Here is a 25,705-nt window from a genome sequence, read left to right on the forward strand (position 1 = left end):
ATTTCTATTTGCTTCTCTGGCAGCTGTTTGCATCTCCCTCGACTCCGCCTTCTTTCTCTCTGCATTGTCTTTCCCACCTAGCAATATTCTGCCCTGCCATAGGCCAAAGCACTTCTTTATTAACCAATGGCAATAAAACATATTCACAACATAAAGAGGGCATCCCACCTCAGCAACCAGAATAGGTGAGCTCAGGATCAACAAGGTCTGCCTTAATATAAAGTGATGGATGATCAAGAGAAAACATCCAGTGTCAGCCTCCAGCCTCCACATGCAAGTATAATGTGTGTGTGCATACACACATACACACACACACACACAAGAGAAAAGCAGAGACAATGGGCAATAAATATATGAAAAAAGTCCAATCTACCTACTATCAGAGAAATACAAATCAAAACTACACTAATTCTGCCTCAGCCCAGTCAGAAGGGCATACGTTATTTAAGGAGACAACAAAAAAGATGCTGGAATACTGGAGACATGGGTGAAAAGGAACATTCATACACACTTGGTGGGAATGTGTAAGTCAGTATGGATGTCCCCCCCAAAAAATCTCAAGACAGATGCTTATTTGGTCCAGCTACCTGTAAGCCTGGGGTGTTTACTGGAAAGACAGCAACCTAGCCCATCATGGAATACTTGCACACTAATTAATGCTCACCCTGGTACCATTCGTAACAGCTGCTACAAACCAACTCAGAAGGTGTCTAACACCAAAGGAATGGATTAAGAAAATGTGGCATACATACGCAATGGAATTTGTTTCTCACCCATAAAGAATGTCATGTCACTTGTTGGAAAATGGATACAGCTGTAGATGACCATATTATGTGAATTACGCCACAGTCATAAAGACAAATACCATGTCTTCTCTCATTTGTGGTTCTTAGATCTTTTTAGTTATGTATGTTATACAAAGCAAAAATGGTCTAGGGGAACTAACTACAGGGGACTAACAAAATAGAGACGAGAGAGTGGATAAAAAATGTACATTATAGCCATCTGAATATTAAAAACAACTAATTTTAGTGTGGCCAAAGAATCACTTGGTAAAATGCTGACAGCTGTATATATTAATAAGACAAGTGAGCCTCACCATTTTGAGAAGAGACAAGATCAAATAAGTATAATCTAAATATGCTGTTGAGACTGTGGTTACAGTTGTACAGGCATTTCATTTGTATTTTAATAAATAAAACTTGCCTGAGGATCAGAGAGTAAAACGGTCCCACTGGTCAGCTTTACAGAACAGGCAGTGGTAACACACACCTTTAATTCCAGTGGTGCATGACTTTAATCCCAGCCCTAGAGAGGATTATAAAATGGAAGGAAACAGCTCTTAGTCTCAGTCTCATTCTGAGATTCCCGGAACCAGGATGGCCATTTTGCATTGATGTAGAAGTAAGAACCAGTGGCAGGCTGCTTTACTTTTTTTTTTTTTTTTTTTTTTTTTTTTGGTTTTTCGAGACAGGGTTTCTCTGTGGCTTTGGAGCCTGTCCTGGCACTAGCTCTGTAGACCAGGCTGGTCTCGAACTCACAGAGATCCACTTGCCTCTGCCTCCCAAGTGCTGGGATTAAAGGCGTGCGCCACCACCGCCCGGCTTGCTTTACTTTTTGGATCTTCAGGTAGAAGCCCAATTTCTTTCTCTGAGATTTTATTAATCATGCTTTAATTGATGGTCAACTTTTGGGACACAAATTTACAAAAAAGCTGTTTGCCTGAGGCTTTTTAGCCCCCAGCCCAGGCCAGAGTTGGGATTGGAATTCCAGCTCTAGGAACTGGAACCCAAACTTAGCCACATGGGATCAGGAGAAGCACTAATGTTCCCAGCTCCCACCAGCCCTGGCTTAGCCTCTTCTCCTGCCATGCCCGTCCTTGCTGCCACCCCACAGGGCACCCACATGGCTTCCCACAGCCCTCCACAGCTTCCTGTGGCTCCTGCAGTCCCTCGGCTTGCGCCCAGCCCTGTGTGTATGCAGCTCCCATGTGGCTACTACAGATTCCTGACTCCTGCAAACTGTATTCAAGTGCTGCACGGCTGTCCTGACTAGCATCTCTTTAACAAAATTCCATCTGCATAGAAAATCCACAGGTTTTTCTGGCCCACATCATTATTGCACCTTAAAAGTCTCAACCAAACCAGAATTTTAATAGAGGTAAGTTATTTGCTTATATATATATATATATATGTATATATATATATATACACATATATATATATTCCCATCCAATAATTTAATAACCATTTTGTTTCTATAATGGATGAAACTCTAGGAAAGATATATGACTTACTTGGGACTTATATCTTCTAAATCATAGCAGCTATCAGCTCAATAATTCTTATCTTTAAAGAAATGGTTTGATAACAGAGTCAAGAATGAGAAACTTTTAGAAATGATAGACTTCACAGACTAGTAATGAGAAGTTGGCTGAAAGGAATCATACCATTGAAAATGATAACCTTAATTTGACAGGCAAAATTCACTCCATGTTAATGGGTTAATGAAATGGTACTGAGAGATTATCTGAAAGGATTCACACTGTTGAAATTAAAAATCAAAAATCTGTTAAGAAGTTATGACAAGCTAACATATAGAACATCCCCTCCTGGAAGGTAATCTACATGCCATCCAAATAATCTCTAAGGATGAGAAGATATCATTAATGGAAAAAATTTGAAAACTTAGAATCACATGTACAGGATGAGAACCAGAAATTAATTGATTTGATGAAATCATTAGGAATATTGACAAGTCAAGAGATTCAGACCTTACAAAAAAAAACAGTGATAAAAAGATTTGAATTGACTGCGGAAATTATCAGAACTGATAAGCAAGGTACAGGCAAAAGACAATAGTAAAGACTTAGCATCACCAGTACCTCTCAGAGTCAGAGATGATTTATCAAGAGTTTTAGCTACTTATCCTGTTATTATCATTGAAAAATCAGCAATTACTCAATATCCAAAAGGATATACAGAATGTAAATGGGAGCCTATATATATGAAAGATCTAAAAGATATTAAGCAAACAGTAGTATCTCATGACATGCATTCACCATATGTGAGGAATCTGGAAAATACATGGGCTTCAAGAAATAAGGTTACTCCAAATGAATGACTTCAACTAGTCTCAGCTGTACTAGATCATGGTCCACACCTTCAGTGGAAGAGTTATTGGAGAGAGGAGGCTAAGGTCCTTGAATATCAAGGTACAGTCAGAGCTTTTGAGGCCTCCCAATACAAAATTCTTGGTAAGGGCTCTTATGCTGATCTGGATAGTCATGCTACATACAATAAACACATCTTGCCCCTATGCAGTACAGCATCCTTGAATGCATGGGACAAGATTCAAGAACCAAGAAAAAGAACTGAATCAAAAACTAAAGTTATACAAGGCCCAAGAGAACCATTTAGTGACTTTTTGCAAAGATTAACTAAAGTTGTAGAAAGAGGGGTAGCAGATCCAGAAGCTAGACAAGGACTCATTGAATCTCTGGCTTTTGAAAATGGTAACTTAGAATGAAAAGAGACACTTGGGCCCTTAAAGGTAAGATCAACACCAGTGGACAAATGGATCCTACACACAGCCAACGTTGAGTTTTTTGACTACAATACTGAGGCTTGGGTAGGAGAAGTGATTTCCAAATGTATGAAAGACATCAAAATACCAAATGCTTTAATTGTGGTAGAATAGGCCATCTGAGAAGGGAGTGTAGACACGGTGTTCCAAGGAATAATGTTTATTCTGGAAATCATCCACATAGAAGGGCCCAAACTTCTGGGTTATGTAGAAGATACGGCAAAGGCCTACAATAGACCAATGAGTATAGAGCAAAAGGAGACAAATGAGGCAACCCATTATTATCATCAGGAAACTCCTACTCAGGTTTTCAATGGAAAACTGCTTTGAATTCAGAAATGACTGATTCAGTAATCACATATTTACTGTAAGTTATGGCCATCATGGGTATATCTGCACAAATACAGTCAATGCTCCAGCCTATGTTTCTATGAAAATGAAAGAGGTTTTTGCTTATTATAATATAGAGCATATTACATGTGTACCAAAAATCCTACAGGTCATGCAGTTACAGAAAGATCAAACTGAACTATAAAGGATATGTTAAACAAATAGAAAGGGATGAAAAAGACATCCAGAAATAGATTGCATAAAGCTTTATTAACCCTGAATTTTCTTAATGTTTTAATTTCTTTTCTTTTTTTTTCTTTTTTTTTTTTTTTTTTGGATTTTTTCGAGACAGGGTTTCTCTGTAGCTTTTTGGTTCCTGTCCTGGAACTAGCTCTTGTAGATCAGGCTGGCCTCGAACTCACAGAGATCCACCTGCCTCTGCCTCCCGAGTGCTGGGATTAAAGGCGTGCACCACCACCGCCCGGCTATGTTTTAATTTCTTAATGAGAAAGGAGCAATAGCTATAGACAGACACTGGACAATAGAAAAAAAAAACTTCTGAATTAAATCAAGGATTTCAAGTATGTCTTGACCTCAGAATAGAAATCAGGAGATATGCTACGTTGGAGAAGGGCTTTGATCTTGTTTCCACAGAAAAAGAAAAGCTATAGATACCATCAAAACAAATCAAGATTCGATTTGCAAAGGACAAACCTCCTGATAAACAGAAATGACAGCTCATCCACAGAGGCGACAATCCTATAGGTTATAAGAAAACTTCATAAGGGTTGGGGCAAAATTCTGTTCTTGTCTTTGCAGGACAATACCCATCTCTGAAAAGTAGAGACACCTTGGACTTCTAGATGCCTAAAGAAGAAAAGATAGCTATCCAGGAAGAGTCACCAAACAAAGAGAAATCTGACTAATGATACCAATACACTTAGCAGGGTAAAATTTCAGTACATAAACATACACATCTTCCTACTTTTCAGTAAAATAGCAGTCGCAACTCACTTAAAATCAAAGCTGGCTTTGGAGTTAGATGGTGGCTCTCCTCTAAATCCAAGCATGGTGTTAAAAGAAAAATTCAGAATTTCTGTCTCATGCCAGGAGCCGTCTAGTCTGGGACAAAAGGAAGATAAAATCTAGGGACTAAGGTTATCAAGACTCTGCTTTTTACTTCTTCCTATACATGTTTTCATTTCTATAGTACCTTTCTTTTGAATATATGTCTACTGAAATTCAAACTTTCTGTTTTGATATAAATAATGCTTAAGCTCTCCAACACAAGGGAGGCAAAGGAAGGCAGATTTCTGTGAGGTTAGGGGTTAGCACAGTCTATTTAGTGAGTTACAGGTCAGCCAGAGCTACATAATAAATACCCTATCTCAAAAGCAAGAAAACAACAAAAATCCAACCTCAGTTGGCAGAGTGCTTGCCTAGCATGCAGGAGGCCCTGGGTTTGATCCCCAGCACTGCAGAAACAGGGTATGGTAGCAACGTGCTTATAATCCTATCCCTCTAGAAGTGGAGGCACAAGAACGGGAAGCTCAAGGTCATCTTTGGCTACGTAACAACGTGTTCTAGGCCAGCTTGGAACACGTGAGACCTTGTCTAAAAAAACAAAACAAATGAAATGAATTATCTTGAGCAGAGCATAGTGACACACAACTGTAATCTCAGCAAACTAGAGACCAAGGCAGGAAGGTACAGAATCTAAATCCAGCCTGGGCTAGATAGCAGAGTTCCAGTCAGCAAAAGGCTATGTACTGAGAATTGTTTCAATAAACAATAAATAAAAATTACTTATCTATTGAGACTACCGATTTCTCTAAGGTAATTACCAACTACTGTGTTGTGGTACACAATTAGTGGTATATAAAAAGAACTGTATCCATGCCCTTGAGTATTTACAATTAAAGAAATGAAAAAGGAACACAAAATAATACATACTGACATATACTTGAATAGAGTAATATATAAATTGTTACAGGAGGGAGTAATAAAAATCAAGTAAATGAGCTACCTTTATTGATGTCGCTATAATTATGTAATTATTTCTCACTGAACTCATAAAGAAATTATCATACTTTAGAAATTCTCTAATCAATTTTTTTCCTCGGTGCCTAGGGCCTTGCATATACTAGCAAGCTCATTAAGGATTCTGAAGTCAGGAACAGAAGTTTCACTGGATTACTAGTCATTAGCTCACACAGGTACTAACTTCTTTAGATTGCATTACAGTGATCGGGTCTTAGATCATAATTTTTCAAGTGCAAACATATGCAAAAATATTCTTAAAGCCTTCAGAAATCACTGTAGAAAACTGCCTTGCTTTTATCCTCTCCTTCCCACATATACACAGCACAAAGGAAAGATAATCACTCCATGAGTAAGTTATTATGAGTCAAAGGAAAATATTCTGTTTGCTCCTTTAGTATAATGGAAAGATATGGAACATTCGACTATGGGAAGAGAAAATTACAAGCATCTAAAATAAATTCACCTCAAAGAACACTGTGTGCTAAAATCTAGATGCTGAGTCCATATGTTCCCACTTTAAAAAAAAAATCACCCTGCCTTTTGGAACCTCATTTTGGGATTTAACAGTAAGTATTGAAAAGTAGGTCAGGATAATTCTCAGTAAAAATCAATTACAGATTGTTTTGTATATAACGTTATCACTCTCATGGCATTCTTCCCTCGCAATTATTCCAAAACACATCAATTATACCACATAATCCATTTTCATATTTCAATAGAAATGCATATTCTGCTTGTAATAGTTAATCTCTTTTTGTCAATTTGGCTTACTGGCAGTTTCCAGGTATTTGGTCAAACATTATTCTGGATGTTTCCATGATGGTGCTCTTGGGTAACATTAACATTTAAATGGGTGTGTGTTGAGTAAAACCCATTTACCCTCTACAATGGAAGTATGCTCCATATCATCAACTGAAGACACAGAGAAGACGACGATGCCCTAGCAAGACAGATTTTTGTTAGCTGCTTTCACACCTGGACTGTAACAGGAGCTCCTCCTTGGGTCTCTAACCCCTGGCGCACTCTGCCAACCGAAATTTGCCAGCCTTTATATCTGCACACGTCAATTCCTTCCCTTGTGAACTTAATATGCTCCTGGAAAAGAGAACACCTTTATCCTTCCAACACGTACTTTCAAATAAGAATGCAAGTGTGTCACAGATATACTGGGAACACACGCTGCCACCTTTCTTTAAATACCAATAACCTAGTATTCCAACAGAGGGAACTAGGGATGAGGTAGTGGTTCCCCAACACAGAAGTCTGGCTAGAAAAAAAATGAATATACATATACATTCATCCAAGAGCTAGAAACAGGACAAATGAATAGAAGCTGTAAGGAAGATTAGCGGTGGATAAAAAATGTTTTAAAATGATGAAAGCAGGATGACCAGAGGTTCGAGGCCAATCTCAGTCTAAAGAAGAGACCCTGTTTCACAAACAAACAACAGAAAAGGGGGTTTTAGTATGGGGACTGTTGAAAACAAGTAGAACCTCTCATAAAAACAAAGGTTGGGGGTGGTAAGGGAGCTAGCAAGATGGCTCAGGTGAAGGCATTTGCTGCTGTCTTAGTTAGGGTTTCTACGGCTGTGATGAAACACCGTGACCAAAAAGAAAGTTGGGGAAGAAGGAGTTTTAATAAACCTAATAGCTTATGCTTCAGCATTGCTGTTCATTACTAAAGGAAGCCAGGACAGAAACGCAAACAGGGTAGCATCCTGGAGGCAGGAGCTGATGCAGAGGCCATGGAGGGGAGCTGCTTACTGGCTTGCTTCGCCTGGCCCACTCAACCCACCTTCTCATAGAACCCAGGCCACCCACCATAGACTGGGCCCTCGCCCACTGATCCCGAATTGAGAAAATACCCGACAACTGGATCTCATCAAGGCATTTCCTCAACTGAGGCTCCTCCCTCTCTGATGATGGCAGCTGGTGTAGTTGATGCACAAAGCCAAGCAGCAGGGCAGGTGCTAAGCTTGAAAACCCGAATTCAACAGCTGGGGCCCACACCGTGGAAGAAGTGACTCATACAAGTTGTTCGTTCATCTCCATACACATGGTGTGGCACTTGTGTGAGCACATACAATAAATTAAATCTAACTAAAAAGTTTCCAGTGATGCTTTTCATAAAGGCTATTTGCTGCTGCTGAGACTTCAGGAGGGGATGACTGACAAGAGACTAGGTTAGTGTGCTATTTCAAAATGGTAAAATTAGATAACAATGAGGGGTGGTACTTCAGGGGAGGCGAAAGGCCGTGTGCCATAGCTCGGCTGTTTTCTTTCTGTAGTGCTGGGGACTAATCCCAGGGCTTCACAATTGTAGGCAAGCATTTTACCACAGGTAAATCCACGCCCCTGTTCCCCGAACTGTAGCAAGATCGCGTTTCTCCTAAGCACTCTTTTCTTTCTATTATTTACCATTATGTGATCTTCCCTCTGCCTTCTAAGGGATTTTCCTCTCCATCCCAACTTCAAGCCCCCTTGCTTTGTGTGTGCTCTTAAGTGTAGTGACACACCCAGACGCCTCTTTGATTGGGCGCCATCCACAGGCTTCCTTTTCTGTGTTTATAGGGGGTCTCTCACTTTGGAGCTAGACTAGACAAACGGGCTGGACGGGTTAGCCAGCAGGCCCAGGAGGGACAGTCTCCATCTCCCCAGGGTCAGGATTACAAGCACATGCTACCTCTGGCCTTTTACTTGTCTGTTTGTTAATACTCAAATGAGGGAAATTATTTAGAAAAAAATGTTTTACGTAAGAGGTCTCTCTATGCAACTGGACCGTCATAGGTATGCTTTCCTATGATTTTCTTCTTTAGATATATCACTAAGTTCTCATACATTAAAAATAACGAGTTATGTCTTCCCCATATGAAAACATTTTACTTTCATTTTATACGAAACAGTAGTAATAAATATATAATCATTAAAAACTTTTATGGACTTTAATGAAATCTCACAATTTTTTTTCTTCAAAAGCCTATTTCAGTACTTTCCTATTCCTCTAGACAGTATGTCAGTATCTTATTCATGGAAAACAGATTGTGAGAACATTTAGTATTTCCTTTGACTCATCTGTGGCAGCCTCCTCCTTTTCTAGCTACTGAAAAGATAACTACATTTAAATCTTGTGACGGCAAGTGTGACCCACAGATTTGCACATCAGCATTCTCCAAAGGCTCATTAGAAATGCAAATCGCAGGCTCCGAGAAATCCGAACCCTTGCAGCCAGAGGTCCTGGCACTGTGTGTTAACAAGATCTCCAAATAATTACACCTGTGAGAACCTTCAGGCAGTACCTGTCCATCTGGGACACTGACTCCCGTATTGTTTGTTTTTCTGCTGCTATGATAGAAACACCACCGCCAACAGCAACTTACAGAATAAAGTTTATCTGGGCTTCCGGTTCCTGAGGGATGTGAGGGTGACTAATGACAGCAAGAGGCAGGCACGGTGGCGGGAACAAGAAACTAAGAGATCACATCTTTAATCACAAGCAGGAGCACAGAGTGTGAACTGGGAAAGTGATGAATTCTCAAAGCCCCAATGTCTCCCCACATAGCACCAACAACCCAGGGCCAACCGTTCAAAAACCTGTGCCCAGGAGGGTCAACCTCATGTAAACCATCACATTTCCAATAAAAATATAATGCAAGCCACCCATGTAACTTCCAATTTTCAAGCAGGCAAGTGAGTTTAATAGATATTTATATTAACTGCTTCATTATGAAATCAAAACAAAATTAAGCAAATTTATTTTATAACTAAGTACTTGAAATGAGAGCTAACTTCTTCGTTAGCTGTCCTTTCAAACGCCCAATGACCAGATGAGACTTATAAAGCAAAGGTCTTGAACCACATTAGTAAAAAGCAGAGCATCTCCAGAAGAAAAAAGGACCCTTAAGACAACTGAGCAAAGCGCCTATGGGCTGACAGAGCTGTGCACCAGGGCCTCTGTGTATACACCATAGCTTTCAGGTAGCAGTGAATGTGTAAACAAGTGGTCTCTGACTCCTGTGCCTCCTCTTGGGGCTCTTTTCTTTCTCTGTTGGCTTGACTTGTCCAACTCTGACAGGATGGTTCTTGTTTCATCTTACTATATTTTATTTTGTAACGTTTTATTGGTATCTCTTAGCAGCCTGTTCTTTTCTAATGAGAGACAGAAAGGGAGTGGATCCAGATGCAAGACAAGGAGAGCAACTGAGAGGAATAGAGGGAGGGGAAACTGCAGTCAGTTTACACTGTATGAGAAAAAAAATCTATGGTTAATACGGGGGAGGGCAGGGGAAATCCATGAAACAAAAGCATTTATATGTATATTTTGAGAGTTATTTAGAATATAAGACAGTAAAAATTTGTTCACTCTGTGTTACACAAAGCAACCACATCTAGTGCTGTGTAACATAATTAAAAGAGAAAACTCAAAGGCTGAAGAGTTAATTGTTAAATTGAACTAATAACAAGTCAGATTATTTCCCATTGCCTTTCACTCTTTTATGATTACTCACTTTTGATATGACAGTTGATTTTTCTCCAACAGCAGCAAGAAGTATAACTCCACCAGACGGTAAACACGCCTCAACTATAGCATTTCTGATGACAAATTAGAATTTAACATTTACCTATCGGTTTCCATTATCAAATGATCAGCTTCCATCCTTATGCAGGGAGAGTATTTATTTAGACTGCCTCAAACATGGTGCTAAGTGAGACTTGAAAATGGGGAGCTATGTATTTATACATTCACTCCATAAAAGGATGACTGTATAAAAATGTTCTAAATCTAACTTTAAAATATGTATTAAACATTTGACCATAGCATTGTAACAAGAAATGAACTCAATCTGCATTTGAATCGTTTCCAGATATTATAATGGGCTCACCTACACTGAGTAAGTGGACTGCTTTTTATTCTAGACATGAATAATTGATGTGCAGGACCATGACATTCTGCACAATAATAAATGGAATAAGAAAAAGGAAATAACTTTCACTCTGAGTAAGTTAGCTTTCTTGAGAGATTTACACACTGTTTTCAAGTGGCAATGAATATGATTAAATACTATTCTAAAATAAATCTATAAAAAATAAATCTAACTAAAGATCTTCCACATTAAATGGCCCAGCACATAAATACTAGCCTAGAGATTTGCACACAACCCTTAGATTATTAAAATTATGAGATATTCAATGGAATTTTTGGAGGTTCCTTATCTCATAATGTCATGCCGGGGCTCTTTTTGTTTTCTTTAAATTTTAGCTTATTTTTTTTAATTTTTTTTCTTCTCTCTTTTACCCTACAAGTTCTTGTGTATATATTATGGTTTGGAGTTTAGCATTTTATGGGATTTAATTTATGGGATTCCTAAGTGTGCAAACAAGTGGATCTGTGTTTCTTTTGCCTTCTCAGGCTCTTTTCCTTCCGTTTGTTTTTGTCTAATTCTGAAGTATTAGTTTTGTTTCATTATATTTTATTACCCCATAGAAGTCTGTTTTCTAATGAGAGGAAGGGTGGATCCAGGTGGCAGGGGAGACAGAAGGAGCTGGAAGAAGTAGAGTAAGGGAAACCTTAATGAGGATATATTATATAAGAAAAAAATCTATTTTCAGTAAGAGGGAAAATATGAACTATTCATCTTTCTGATTTATGAAGAGTAAAATGACCACTTCCACACTGCAGTCGTAGATGAGTTGGTATACGCTTACTTAGCACACACACAGGCCTTGTTTAGTCCCTTAACTTTATATGGCAAGCATGACCATGAGGTCTGGGATCTAGCATGTGGGAGACAGTCTGATCAGATGCTAAAGAGTTAGTCTTGTCTACATGGCAAAGTTCGAGGCCAACCCTGAACACATCCTATCTCAAAACGAAGGGAAAATGAACAAGGCATAATAATGCTTTTGAACTTAGCAGTTTTCATTGAGATCTTACTTTACAGCCAGCAAAATAATTATATCTTATATTCAGTTAGAAAATATGTATCTGATCTGAGTATGAGATAAAATCACCCAATAAACGTGTGTTCCTGCAATCTTTATTTTGGATGTCTCCCATTCTTGGTTTTCGATCATTGACTTACTTTGAATACTCCAGGTAAAGCGCTAACTTCCTTTCTTTTTCTCTGGAGAAAGGGTCTGGCTTCCCGCTCGGTTTCCCTGCCCGATTCCTGGCAGCTAGGATTAGCTATGGACTGCCATTCCCAACTCCAAAAGCCCATTCCTTACTGTACTCCATCGTCAGTGTTTCCATTATTTTTCCCACTTCAACAATCTTATACTTAGTGATAATATTCAGACATTCATCAAGCAAGAAAATTAAAATCAAATAAATAACATGGAAAATGAAGTAGTTTTGCTTTTATTGGCTTTGCATGAAACATGAGATTATGATGAGACATTTCCTTCTGTTTTATTGAATCACAGTCCCAGAGAACTTAGAAAACAATGAGGACCCTATGAGAGGCATATGTGGATCTAACGTACATAGGAAGTAGAAAAAGATAAGATCTCCTGAGTAAATTGGGAGCACAGGGACCATGGGAGAGTTGAGCAGAGAAAAATGTATAGTTCAATAAAATCAATAAAAAAAAATAGAAAAAAAGAAATGAAAAAGTACCCCTATTGTTAGTGCTATCCAAAAATAATTTTATTGAATTAAAATGAGTTCGAGGCCAGCCTGGTCTACAAGAGCTAGTTCCATGATAGGATGGCTCCAAAGCTATAGAGAAACCATGCCCCCTAAAAAATAATAAATAAATAAATAAATAAATAAATAAATAAATAAATAAATAAAAAGTAAAAGGTAGACATAGCAAAGTGTACTCTTTTTAACATTAACTGATTGACTAAGGACTCATTGTTTAAAACAGTTTCTTTTTTTACCACTCTTTTTTTTTTTTAAGAAAAGGGAGTTTTATATAAAATCAAGTTGTTACATTTAATTCAGTAAAGACTGCCATTAATATTAGAAATTAAAATACAGAACTAGCCATCTCTGTTTATTACCGAGCTAGAAGTTCAAGCCAACTTAAGTTTTAAGGGAAAGAAGCAAGAATATCACTTTGTAGTCTCCTGGCTAGAAATTCCAAAGAAAATATAAGTTCAGAGTAGAAAAAAAAAAACTCCTGGTGCTTTGAGAGAGATCATCTTAGTGACGGCTTCTACTCCTCTCCTGATTAAAACTTCATGAGCAAAGGCCACTTCGGGAGGAAAACGGTTCTGGATTAGGACACCATCCAGGGCAGTCAGGCAGAAACTTGGGGCAAGAACGGGGAGGCAGGAACTGAATAACAGAGGCCAGGAGAAGTGCTGTCCCAGGGCTTGCTCAGCCCACTCTCTTATAGCACCAAGGACCACTATCCCAGCACTGTGTGCAATGCCCACAGTGAGTTGGGTCCTCTTCCGGTGATCAACAATCAAGAAAATGTACCACATGCTTGTCCATAGGCTAATCTAGTGGGGGCATTTTCCCAGTCGAGGTATGTGTCAAGATGACATAAAACCAGTCAGCACGGAGATAAACCAGTGGAGACACACCAACAAGCTCATGTTCCCTGTCTACTTAACAGTGGCTAACTCCTAGGCAAATGCCTTTATGGAAAACTGGGTTCCTCTCATCTTTCTGAGTAAGAAAACAAATATCTTGTTATTTATAAATTGCCCCATCTATCATAGTCTCCTAGGGAAGAACAAACTGACACAATGAGTTAGTGTTTACAGTAATTCCTCCTTATATGCAAAGTGTAAGTCCTATGTCTGAAATTGCAGACAGTATCAAACTACACACACACCTACACACACACACACTCACACAGTTTGTGACTTCTCCTTAGTGTATACAAATGGCTAGCTAGCATCATGACTTTTGCACACTGAGGTCATTATTAATATAAAGGCCATCCTAACCCAAGCTGAGCAATACCACAACAGATAATCTGATACAGCATATACATTTATATAAAGTGTATATAATTAATATGTAATATACTGTTTCCCTTAAACACACATATCTAAGATGAAGTTTAGCTTATAAATAAGAGATTAGCAATAACAATAAAACAATAACTAAACCAAAAGATAAGCAAATGTGTTCTTGTTCTTCCACAGTATCTTGCTGTTCTATACTCACTTCTTTTCTTGTGATGATGAGATGATACACTGCCTACATGGCAAGATTAAGTGAGGCTTCACATTTCTGGCATAGCACACTCCATCCATTAGAACACACTTTCTGTTCATGTTTCCACCCACGAATTTAATGTCATTTCTATTTTTTATCACATACTGTTCTCTAGACTAGTTTGAGGCACAACAGCAGAATTTGCATGATTTTTTTCTTCTGTACAATTTGAAAAAGGTTTGTTCTTATCACAGACCTTTGCAACAACAGAATACAATGATTTCTTTGTTTAGTGAGAACCCTTCTCTTTTCACCTAAATGAGGTACTTTGTGAGGTTTTTTTTTTTTCCCCAGCATAATCAGACAGCAAACATTACCACTTTTGAGTCGGGTATTATTAAGTAATGTAAGGGTCACTGAGCACAAGTAATAAGATACTAGCAGCATCACCCTTACAGACAGACAGGCTGGTCTAATACACAGTACTGAAAACTGAGACAGCTGCTAAGAGACAAACGGGCAAGTAGCACATACCACACGGATGATTCATGTGCCACGAAGAATGTTGCAGAACTTCATAATGCTAACATAAACTGTACACATTCTAAAAGTTATTATTTCTTTACTTCTAGAACGTCCATATTTGTGTACCAAAGCCAACACTAACTGGCTCTCCTAATAATGAAGACTTGCACATGATTAATGATGTCAGTTAACTTGAATCAAATAAATAATCAAAGAATATTAAAGCTTCTTGTAGTCTTTATTAACAATAACTCAGTGCTGAAACAACTCAGTGCTGGAATAATCAATATTAAAAAAATCTAAAAATATTAAGATTTTTCACTATGGGTCACTACGAGGTCAGTTTTCACAAGCACCTGCTGAGTTCCTTTAAAACAGAGTTACTTCTTCCTTCACCCAAAGGATATTTCTTTTCCTCCATTACTCTATTTTTAACCTTTTCTTTCCCATACTTTCAGCCCCTTTTAATTTGTTAATTTCTAAAGTGCTTGTCATGTCTTTTCATTCTGCTAGTTAATCCAAACTACCAGACTTTGGTCTAAACTTTGCACCTTCCTCTTGCTTACACGCTTAGGTCCTGAAGTTTCTGACTCTGCTTTTCATTTTCACCTTCCAAAAGCTTAAGGATATTATTAGTAGAGGTTACAGTAAGTTGTTTTTGATAACAGCTTCATGAAATGACTTCACTGGGAAAAAGAATGTTTTCAGTAGCTAAAACATTTGGTTTTGTTTTTTTTTCCCTGCTTCCTTCCTTATATACTTCACCTGAAATCTCTATTCAATGATTAATTTAATACAACTTATATGATGTAAAGGTAAAGGCTTGAGACGAACACCTAGACTTTATTTCAAAAGCTCTCATGTCTAACCAAAACCAAAAGCAGTATTTAGTGTATGTGATAGTTAATCTTTGTTAACAACTTGACTGGATTTGCCAATGATCAAAGAGGCTGGGAGTGGGGGTGGGGAACACCCCTTGGTGTCTGAAAGGGCCTTTCAAGTCACAATAAGCCAGTGTGAGAAGGCACATTCTGAATGTGGGCAACATCACTCCCTGGGCTAAACAGGCGTCAGACAGAACGACAATGGGGGAAAACGAAAAAGCTAACCAAGCACCCGTTTCTCTGTGTCTCAGTTTCTCATCTCATGATATAAGTTGCTTTACTTCACTGCTCTCCTCCTCGACATGATGAACTGAACCTTCTGAAACCTGAGCCAAAAATACCAATCTTTCCTCTCGTTTCTGGTTAGGTATTATGGTCATGGTAACATAAAATTAATTAATACAGCACGTCTTCTAATTTTGTGCTATTATTATTTCTATAGACACTTCTCTTCTTGTTTTCCCCAGGAATCCAAGAAGAGTAACTCCTTCATTCCCCAAAATAGTCCCCTTGATTGGCATATGGGATCCTATGCACTTTTGTTCTTTTTGTGAGGGAGGGGTGTCATGGGAACTTGCCATGTTTTATGGGCTAGTCTTGAGCTCCTGGGCTCCAGGTGTGAGCAATTCTTCCATCTCAAGCTCCCCAGCCTCCAGTCTTTCACTGGAACCCAAGCAAACAGCCAATACTCCAACCCAGCCTAAGTCAAAGTATAAAAATTTTCCTACCAAGTTAGTTTTCCTTTCTACAGAAAAAATGTAATAGTGTCCTGCTCACCCTTGGTCCCTGGTTCCCTCTTCTCCTTTTGTGTTGCAGTTTGTGAAGTCTTTGCAAAAATCTCTCCAGAGTAGTGTCTAACTGAGTAATGACATTTAGAGGTTTACTTCTTTTCCCGATAACCTGAACTCTCTCCTACTTGTGAGGAAGGCACGGATATGACTAGTTGGTTTGCCCTGTTTTCTAACTGAGCTACATGCAGTTTTAATGATTATTCTGCTGAAGTCTAAAAGTCCTAATTCATCAGGGACTACCAATGTCTTCTTACCTGACCATTTTAGTTTAGTTGAGATGTTCATGTATCATCTTCCCTTCTCTCTTCTTCTCTTTTTTGCCTGAGTTTATGTATGTGCACCACATGCATGCCTGGCTCCCCTGGAGCTCACTCTGAGTGGCCATGGTGCTCACGTGAGTGCTGGAAACTGAACCTGGGTCCTCCTCAAGAGCACTGCTCTTGCTTATGGACTCGTCTCTCTAGCCCCCTTTCACATATCCTTCAACGCTCTGTTTAGTGTATCATTAGTATCAGCTGTAAACATCCATGTGCCATGGAAACAACTAAGAAATGCAATATAAATAAAAGTAAACAACTGACTTTAGCTTGCACAAGAAATAGCTTCTTTTTCTGCATTTGATAATGGGATAAAAGAGTAAAATCTACTCTAGATAAAGCTATGAAAAAGTAAAACAATACCCTTTCCTCCCATTTCTTCAGTTAGCAACAAATCTACATTAAGAGTAAATTTGGTGGAGGCTTTGATGAACATCTGGTACTTCAGCCCCTTACACAGAAGGTAGTTTTGCTACTACTAAAGGCATACATACCATAGACTAAAACCAAACGGAGGCACAGAAGACTTCTGTTAGATTAATAGTGTGCTTAGAAATACAGCCTGGCTGGAAGCCAGGAATGTAAAATGAGCTAAAGAAAAGGGCTAAGAAACAAACTAAGAACTTACTAAGTCAGTAAGATTAGCAACACAGAACTAAACACACCGTTTACTCACCAAGACAAATCTGGGTTTTCTAGCCAAGTTATATACTAAACACACAACTCTGTGATTTTCATTATGAGTTATTTATCATCAGGGAAGTGGCTGGGAAGTTAAAGCATGTACATGTGTGTACACACACACACACACACACACACACACACACACACACACACACTGAAGCGGAGGAAGTTGAACTAACTCTTGAGCAATAAGAGTTTAAGTTGATGACCATGCTGGATTGTTTCACAGATGACCCCCTCCACTCAACCCTAGCTAGGAAGTACAGTTCTCATGGTTTAAAATGGAACAAAATTAACAAGAGTTTTTGGAAAATAGAAATAAAATACTAATGTTTCTTGCCTTTGGGCCTTTAAACTGGTAGCCCCTCTTGCAGGGTGACAGAAACTCCAAACTGTTTAGGTGGCCACAGGTAGCTCATTGCTTTAAACTCCCAGATGACAATGAAATAACATCACTGGAACTCAACAAGCATTGACTAAAAGTCATGACGCTATAAGCAGAATCAAATGAAACCAGAACAAACAGGCTGATTTCTTGGCTGGTGGCTTTCATATATTTACTAAAAATATTTAAAAAGTGAGATCGAAGTGTTTCTATGAGTGAATGCTATTAATTTAGAGCAGAGATTTACACTGAGAACTTGCTTAAGTAAAATGTATTCTGTAGAATATACTGAGTTGTTCAGATCTTCTTTCTTATCTTTAAAAACTGACAGACATTAAACTCAGGAAGGGAGGGAACAAAGAAAGAAGGAAACCACATTAAAGCCATACATCAAGGTTTAAAAAAAAATCTGATTTCAGTACCATGAAATAGCCAGTATGGAGGCAGCTTCCCAGTGAGTTAGTCTGACCAGCTAGCTCTTAACCCCGTGAGCTACAATAAAGACTGGCCTGGCCTGGCCTGACAAGACATGCCTATAGTGGTATATTACTGGTGCTGTAATAAATAAAGCTTGCCTAAAGATCAAAAGGCAAAGAAGCCACACCAGTCAGCCATACACGCTAGGGAGTGATGGCACCCAACTTTAATCCCAGGACTCAAAAGACAGAGGCCGAGGGATCTCTGTTAGTTTAAGGCCACCCTGGGCTACACAAGATTGAATCTGTCTAAAAGAGAACCAGAGCTCACACAAAGGTGGCCCAGCACTTGGGATCCCGTGCCTTTAATCCCAGCACTAGGCAGGTGGAGACAGGAGTGATGGCTGGGAAGAGGGAGGAATATAAAGGGAACTCGTGGAGGGTGGAGGCTGAGGTTGCTGGAGAGCCTTGCAGGAGTGCCCCTTTGTCTGAGTCTCCATAGAGATAATATCTCTCTAGTAGTTGGCTGCTTTGCTTTTCTGATCTTTAGCTCAAACCCCAGTATCCGTCTCCTGGTTTTTATTATTCATGCTATATACATGTCCAAAGTGGGGATAATGGCACAAAGGTTACCAGAGTAAGCAACCACGTTCTGCTTAGATTTAAGGCCTGCTACCTAGGAGAAAACATATATCTGGTACTGTAAGCTAACCCAGAAGCCAAGACTGGGAGCTCACAGGCTGCAGGGGGAACCTACTCTACTTTGCTAAATTGACACAGGATCAAACTGCGACGGATGAAGGAAGCGTTGGGTCCTCAAAGCAGCTCCTCTGTGCAGTGAACAGTGTCAAACTTACAGTGGCTAAAAGCACAGATATCAAGACATCAAGTGACAAATGCAACCTGTGTACCACCAACCCTTCCCCACGCCTTAGGGAACACCGGCAGGTCATGAGTTCAGGAGGGCTACAGTGAAAAAGCATCTTCCAGACAAGGCAGGACTGATGCAGTCATAACTCATAGTGCTCCGGTTACCTGTACAGACCAAGGCAGGTACCATTCCAGCATGGAGCAGGAAGGGCTTACAAGCTCCAACTCCCAGCTGAGAAACCACTGGCAATTCATGGTTATGAGGGGAAGGAAAGGCTATTTTCTTTATGGGTATATTTCCTGGTGGGTAGATCACACTCCAGTGGACAGCCCCACTCCCATATCATATAGATACTACAAGTTAGATCCAATCATTAACTATAAAAAAAATAAGAAATTGAGGAAGGCTAGACCCTAAAGTAGTTATTGTTGTTCTTAATTCCTGGCTGGCTTTCTTGTCTGCGGGTTAGTGGGTAAAGACGTTCCGCGAGGAAGAAGACACAGACATGCTGCGGTCCCACGTGGGTGCACTTTTAATGGGGGAGGGGTAACAACAAACAGGTAAAGGTGTGCAGACACGACAGGAAAGGCGGGGAAAGAGAGGGAGAGAGAGAAAAGAGAGAGAGAGTCTCCTAGCAACCCCTGCTTTTTAACGGGGAATGCAAAGGCTTCTGGGAATATATCCGTATCAAGGAGAACGCTGGGAACTGTAGTTCCGCAAAGGAACAACAGTTCTAGGGGGAGCAGGAGTGAAATGATGAAAATACACTGTATGCATGGGCGAATTCTCAAGGAATTAGTAAAAGGTTGTCTGGCACGGTGGCTCAAGCCTTTAATCCTAGCACTCGGGAGGCAGAGGCAGGCAGATCTCTGTGAGTTCAAGGCAACCCTGATCTACAACAAGAGTTAGTTCCAGGACATGTAAGGTTTTATCTATACATCCAAGAATGAACTTCTGAGAGTAAGAGGAGAATGGTAGAGGGTGGAGGAAGGAAAGGGGAAGGGTAAATGATGTAATTATATTTTAATCTCAAAAAATTAAAAACTTAATCTAAAATATTTCAAAATTCTAATTTTAATTTATAATATACAGTTCAAATACTGAAACAGCCAAAGTTACAGTGTAGATACTTCAAAATTATATTTTCTTCAGTATTAAGTTTTCCAATGAATTTTTAAATCAACTACTAAACTACAAGAACTGTCAAATTCTTTTTAGCAGTCTTAGAAATGAGAATATTTATAAACTTTATCTTAGACAGTTAAAGAAAAACTTTTTTATTATCTTCCTGGGAAGCCTTTAATTCATATTCTGTTGGTTTTGTTAAACACCTTATGGGTATATGACCTTAAGATTCTGTTCTACATAATTCTAAGACCATTTTCAATACATAAATGCAACAAGCCTACATGTAGGTTTTGAATTTAACCCGACAATCATACCAGGTAATATCTCTTGAACCTGTCATTACCCTGTGCTTCCCTTTCTCATGTCCCTTCCTCAACTCTGGCCTTTACCCACATTACCAAGGAAACCATCATTATATCGTCCAGTTTCTAACGCTAATGGTTTCCTTTAAAAAATTATCCCAGAGGGGACGAAATGAACTAACAATGGAAAAATAAAGGAAGATTAAACAGCACAACTCTTTTACAAAATTATGCTGACCCTCAGTCTACTTAAGAGAAGCATGTCATTGTGTAAAACTGCCAGCATAGGCACTTGTAAAATCAGGTCACCATGTTCTTGCTAGTTTCTAGACCACTGCCTTTCAAAAAACTTTCCTATGGTTATAGGGATGTTTTGTATCTGTGATCTTCATAAGTCATCACCCAGCAGGCTACCAAAAAACAAAGAAGTTCATTTGAGGTTTTATTTAATTTTACTAAGCATGAACAGCCAAGCTTCTACTGTGATGAGTAGCATAGGATTAGACTTTTTCTTTCTTTATTTCTTTACCATCTTGAGCATTATACAAATGTTCTCATTAAACTTTTTGTCTCAACTCATCAGTCATCTCTGTATTACATAGCTAGACAGAGTTACAATCTCAAAAGGAAAGGTTATTGAAACTCAATTTTAAAGATTACATTATGGTATGAATCTGAAATACCATGATAGCCTCATGTGTTGAAGCCTGGCCACCAACTAGTGATGCTATTTGGGGAGCTGGAGTCAGTACTAGCTAAAGGAGGTTGAGTACGGTTCTTCTTTAAAGGTCCCCAATGCTGTGTCCTGAGGTAGACTGAAATCAGTATGGTGGTTTCTCAGAAAATTGAGAATCTATCTACCTTAAGACTCTGCAATACCACACTTGGACATCTCACCAAAAAATGCTCAACCATACCACAAGTTCATGTGCACAACTGTATTTCACAGAAGCATTCTTCGTAATAGCCAGAACCTGGAAACAACCTAGATGTCCCTCGACTGAAGAACAGATACAGAAAAAATGGTGTATCTACACAATGGAGTATTACTCAGCAGTAAAAAACAATAACATCTTCAAATTTACCGGCAAATGGATGGAATGAGAAAAAAAAGCCATCCTAAGTGAGCTAACCCAGACCCAGAAAGACAAACATAGCATGTACTTACTCACAACTGGATATTAGATGTAAAGAAAAGGAAAATCCGATGTCTCTGCCAATTCTAGGGTTTTGGAAGTTGCTTCCTGTTACAATGTACTTCCTGTTAATTTATGTAAAATTATATCCTTCTGGGATCATGATAGAGTTGAAGAATAGATAGTTATAATTATAGTTTTCCTTAGTTATGATAAAAGATAAATAAATATAAATATTGTAACTATAATTCTTGCTTGATACCTGTTTTTTTATATGTAATTTTACTTTGTTAAAGTTAAAACCTTCCTTTTAATTTAAACAGAAAAGGGGAGGTGATGTGTGCGGTGATGTATAATACTGTGAATATGGTTTATTGCCATTAGTTTATAGAGAAGCTGCTTTTGGTCAATGGCTTAGCAGAATATAGTCAGCTTAGAAGAAATATAGAGAGAGTAGGCGGAGTCAGGGAGAAGCTATGTAGAACCTCCAGAAACAGACGCTGGACGAAACTTTACCCAGTAAGTCACAGCCACGTGGTGATATACAGATTAATGGAGATGGGTTAGTTTAGGATATAAGAGTTAGCCAGAAACACAATTAAGCTATTGGCCAAACAGTATTGCAAATAATATAGTTTCTGAGTGATTATTTTGCAGTCTGGGTAGCCAGGAACAAACAAGCGGCCTCCTACTACACCTAGGCTACAATCTACAACCCCTGAGAAGCTAGACAACAAGGAGGACCGGAAGAGAGATATGCATGGATGCCTCTGGGAAGAGGAAAGAGATAAGATCTCCTGATTAAATTGGGGGTGTGTGTGAAGAGAACTTGAGGGAATGGGATGGTTGAGTTGGGGAAGGGACAGACAGAGACAGCAATGAAGGAGATCTTGATAGAGGGAGCCATTATGGGGTAAGGGAGAAACCTGGTGCTAGGGAAATTCCCAGGATTCCACAAGGATGATCCCAGCTAAGGATCCTAGCAATAGTGGAGAGGGTGCCTGAACTGGCCTTCCCCTATAATCAGATTGATGACCACCCTAATTGTCACCATAGAGCCTTCATCCAGTAACTGATGGAAGCAGATACAAAGATCCACAGCTAAGCACTGGGTCAAGCTCCTGGAGTTCAATTGAATAGAGGGAGGAGGGATCATATGAGCAAGGGATGTTAAGATCGTGATGGGGAAAACCACAGAGACAGCTGACCCAAGTTAGTGGGAGCTCAGGGACTCTGGACTGACAGCTGGGGAACCAACTAGGTTGGGACCAAACTAAGCCCTCTGAATGTGGGTGACAGTTCTGTGGCTGGGACAGTCTGTGGGGCCACTGGCAAAGAGACTAGAATTTATCCCTAGTGCATGAACTGGCTTTTTGGAGCCCATTCCCTATGGAGGGATACCTTGGTCAACCATGGAACAGGAGGGGCTTGGTCCTTTCTCAACTTGATACGCCAGACTTATTGACTCCCCAAGGGAGACCTTATCCTAAGGAGTGGATTGGGGGGTTGGGTGGGTTTAAAGTGGGGAGGGGGCAGGAAGAGAGGATGGAAGGGAAACTGTGGTTGGTATGTAAAATGAAAAAAAAAAAACTTTCAAATAAATATAAAACACTGAATGATTTTATGTGAGAATAAAAAGCCCCATTGCCTTCCTCTCTCTCCTTCCTGGTTGCTGGTAGCTGAACAACTCTGTCCCTCCATGACCTACCATATTGGATTGAAATTAAGATAAGAAATCTTTCTTCCTCCAACTTGTTCTGGTCACCGTGACAAGAGCAGCAAATCCAGATTAGCTTCGAAAGTGCTCTTTTCAATGCGGGGAATTAGAATCCATTGTTCTGTACTTTCTAGGCAGTTTCATGAAATCTAAAGAGACCTGCCCACCTCTGTGTGCCTGAAATTAAAACCGTACAACATACTCTCCCCGAGTTCTTGGACAGGGCTACATAATTAGTCCATGAGGATTAATATATAATGTATAATGAAATATAAATACAGTACAACCAAGTAGGAGTACGGGAACAACCAAAGATCATTTTATAGATCGATTGATGACAGATAGATGTATACAGCTATATAGATATAATATGTATATACATGTATAGATATATACATATGTATATATACATACACATCCACTCACTATGATAATGCAAAAATTGGTGAACAGACACACATTCTATCAAGTGCAATAATGCATTGGGACCGTCAATGAAGAACTTTGTGATTTCTTCTCTCTGGTGTTATTTACCAGACACGGAATATCAAGCTTGGCCATAGGTTTTAAGAAATTTGTGTGACAACTGTTAGTTCCTTCCAATTTAATCTATGAACAAATATATGGTCTTAAAATAAGATTTCTTTAAAAGTTGAGAAGCACGCAGAAAAACAATGTTAAGTATTTTAAATCTCCTTTGTTTCTCCTGTCTCCTCCTTACACATGAACCGTTTAGTCTTTTATTTTCTGTTTGGTTATAAAGCACAGATGTAGGTGTTGGGGGGGGAGCCATAATGGCTCCTCTCTGGAGCTGATATAAATGTCATCCCACCCATCAATCTCCTCTTTTCTTTGACGATCAGTTGGGTTTTGAATGGCTTTTGGTGGAGGGTGGGTAGGCGGACAGAACACTGGAAACAATCTCAGCATTCACACATAAGATTCAAAAGAATTCAAAGTCTGTGAGTGCAAGTTACATGCCTAACTGTATACCGATTTCTAAACAATGCTGATCTGATCCTTTCCTAGTCTGGAATTTGAATAAACAATGGAACTTACTATTTTGAGCCAAGGCTTGAAGCAGACAATCCAAGCATCCTTCTAAGCAGTCCTCTGTCCTGTCAGCAGCTGTGATCTTCAGTTTCTTTAAGGTGTCACTGAGATTATCTGTTTACAGAAGAAAAAAAAAAAAACAAAAACCAGAATCTTCAATATTCTAACCACCACATGGTGAAAGAAAACCCAGTAGCTCCTGGGCTACAAAAGTTCCCACTTGGCCAGTTCTCATCCTCCTAATGCTGCAACCCTTTAACACAGTTCCTCAAATTTGCTACTGTTATGAATCATAATGTCAATATCTGATATGTGACCCCTATGAAAGGGTTGCTCAACACCTCCCAAAGGGAGCTTTAAACCACACATTGAGAACCATTGTACAAGACAGAATTAGCCTCCACGCACAATCCAAATGGCCCCAAATGCATGCAATAAGTTATTGCAAATTTAAAAATAAGTGTTCATTTAACTCAAATATGAACTAATAACTCCATGTATAATTAAGATATCACCAATATCCCAGATCATAATGACTCTTTTCCAATAAGCTAATATCTTATTGAAGAAACCAGATACACTTGAGAAAAGTTAGTCATGAAAGCATAGTTTTGTAAATTATAATTCCATATTTTGCTTCTATTCTCTTTTATATTTATGTAACTCTGTGTGTCTCTGTACATAAATATGCTCATGCCAGGCACCTTTGTGGACTTGAAAGTTACGCTTTCTCCTTCTACTCTACAGATCTCCCAGGGACCGAACTCAAGTTACCAGGTTTGGTGGTGAGCACCGTTCCCTACTGAACCATCTCGCCAGCTTGTACCCTTGTAAACACAGAAAATAAAAATGAAGGTTTATAGAAGTTCCAATGATTTCAAGTAATATTAAATGTGATACAAAGTCTATTTTTATATGACCATTTGAAAAGTGCTTCATAGATTATTGTTTTAAAAAGCCAAACAGTCTGAGTTACAAATGATCGTTCTCTGTCCTTGACCATGGAATCTCAAAATTTTAAATTTTATTGGTATTTGCCAAAGACCTTTTGTTTACAATATTTCTATCTAAATTGCAAAAGTAAAACTAAGCCTTTTAAAGTTTTATTTTGTAAGTAATCTAAGCATTGCTTTAAATGAAAAGCAGTGGTATAGAAAACATATAGGCACGGTGTGTGGCTCAGCAGAAGATAGCAGAATCACCTTACTTCCTACACGCAGTCTTTTAGGACGTGTTGACTTAGAATCCTTTGATTGGGCAGAGGTAGAAAAGACAAGCTGAAAAGGTAGTATCGTACAACCTCTTCAGGTAACTAACTGGGGAAGCTGTGCTACTACAGCAAAGTTCTATTTCTTCAACTGTTAGCTGCCGTGCAAAATAAGAAACAATCCCCTCCGTCATTTCCAACCATTACATTAG

At 39.0% G+C, this 25,705-nt stretch overlaps 1 protein-coding gene across 1 annotated transcript in view; it reads right to left on the reverse strand.

The window, feature by feature from the left end:
• The window catches only part of Rap1gds1 (Rap1 GTPase-GDP dissociation stimulator 1), a 92,150-nt gene extending 67,751 nt beyond the window's left edge, over positions 1-24,399 (reverse strand). The window contains exon 1 of the mRNA XM_005357354.1: positions 24,293-24,399. The gene's annotated coding sequence lies outside the window, so the exon portion shown is untranslated. The remainder of the gene's footprint in view (positions 1-24,292) is intronic.
• Between the last annotated feature and the right edge of the window lie 1,306 nt (positions 24,400-25,705).

Source organism: Microtus ochrogaster, chromosome 21 (genome assembly GCF_000317375.1).
Source record: "Microtus ochrogaster isolate Prairie Vole_2 chromosome 21, MicOch1.0, whole genome shotgun sequence".
Lineage (NCBI taxonomy): Eukaryota > Metazoa > Chordata > Mammalia > Rodentia > Cricetidae > Microtus > Microtus ochrogaster.